Here is a 1,395-nt window from a genome sequence, read left to right as displayed (position 1 = left end):
CTGTACTTAGTCGGTATACAAAATGCTTCTAGGAATGCAATTTCAGTTTGTGTGACTGTGTCACTAGTTTTCCCAGAAGTCTTCACTAAGATACAAGTCAAATTTTATGATCCTACTGCAATAGGAATTTCAGCTTTGGTGAGATACTGCCCAAGGTGATCAAATACTTACAGTAAATACTTCTGAAGGGATGAAAAAAAGAATGCTGCTGCACTTGTGAATAAAAACAATAACGTCAAATACCCGTATTAAGCAGCAGTCCTAATTGTGAACTCATACACACAAAATTTTAATAAATACCATATAGACTGTGCTCAGGCCATGCAAACAACAAAACTCAGTGACAAGTAAATCATTTGTGATAAACATTTGCTATACAGGTATTAGTACTCAGTCCCAGTATGTGAAGATAAATTGCAAAGGTGCTAAATTCTTGACTGTGAACTCCGTAATAAAGTGACAGATGCTCCACTGTGCTCAGTCTGGTCCCCCACATGGATTTGCACTCACTGTCATCCCATGACCACCTATCTCTAGGATGGTCGTTTGCGCTTTTGAGACTATCTCAGTGTGCAGCGTTGTAATGGTAACCAGTGTTCCTTCACAGGGGCTATGCGACATTGCTAATAGTAACCGATGTTCCTTCGCAGGGGCTATATCAATACCAAAATTCTTCCTCTCCTATACCATATATTATTGGAAGGTGAATTCCATCATCCTTTTTGTAATTTAAATCTGTTACACAGAAAATTACAAGATGTATTTCTTGAGCTTGACTGTCAAATGCTCCTTCCTTCAGTTGAATTTCGTATGGACTTTATGGCTTCTAATATAGATGTCACTTCATTCTCGGCATCTGTTCCAACACAATGCGATAAACAAGTGGTCCCACTCCTTGTATGCCTGAGCAATATAATGTGACATGTAGTGGCATCCTCTGACCCAAGAAGAGATATTGAGCTGTCACTTGGAGTAGTAGCAGCCATTTCCCATTGATGAATGTACAAACAACCATTAGGTCCAAATGTCTGTAATGTTTGACTGGTTAACTCTTGGACTCACTCCTTAATCTGACCATGCATCTGTATAATCCGGGAAACAGGCTGGCTGACATCGAGCCTCTAACTCCCAATTAAAACAGGCATGTCATGTTACAGAGTAACAAAAGGGAGGACTCTTCTACATAGTTTATTAAAAACCATGCAATGTACATTGATTACCCAGAGGGGATTTTTTTTTTTAACAAAAGTGAAGTTACTCTTTTATTCGGCAATTGTAAGAATACTGCTATTCTTGCATATTTTTTTTTTAACTATTGATTTTTTTATTGATCATTTAAGTGTTTACAACAATAAACAGTGTTGTCGCAATAGTATTTTACAGATTTGTAAAATA

At 37.5% G+C, this 1,395-nt stretch overlaps 1 pseudogene; it reads right to left on the bottom strand.

Annotated features, from left to right (window-relative positions):
• Positions 1-658: 658 nt before the first annotated feature.
• On the bottom strand, positions 659-1,145 carry LOC149455107 (protein N-terminal asparagine amidohydrolase pseudogene; annotated as a pseudogene).
• Positions 1,146-1,395: the final 250 nt, after the last annotated feature.

This window comes from Staurois parvus, unplaced genomic scaffold (genome assembly GCF_062004578.1).
Source record: "Staurois parvus isolate SC_StPar_1 unplaced genomic scaffold, SC_StPar_1.0 ptg000403l, whole genome shotgun sequence".
NCBI lineage: Eukaryota > Metazoa > Chordata > Amphibia > Anura > Ranidae > Staurois > Staurois parvus.
Note: the sequence above shows the minus strand (reverse complement) of the source record. Positions and strands in the feature narration are given on the sequence as shown.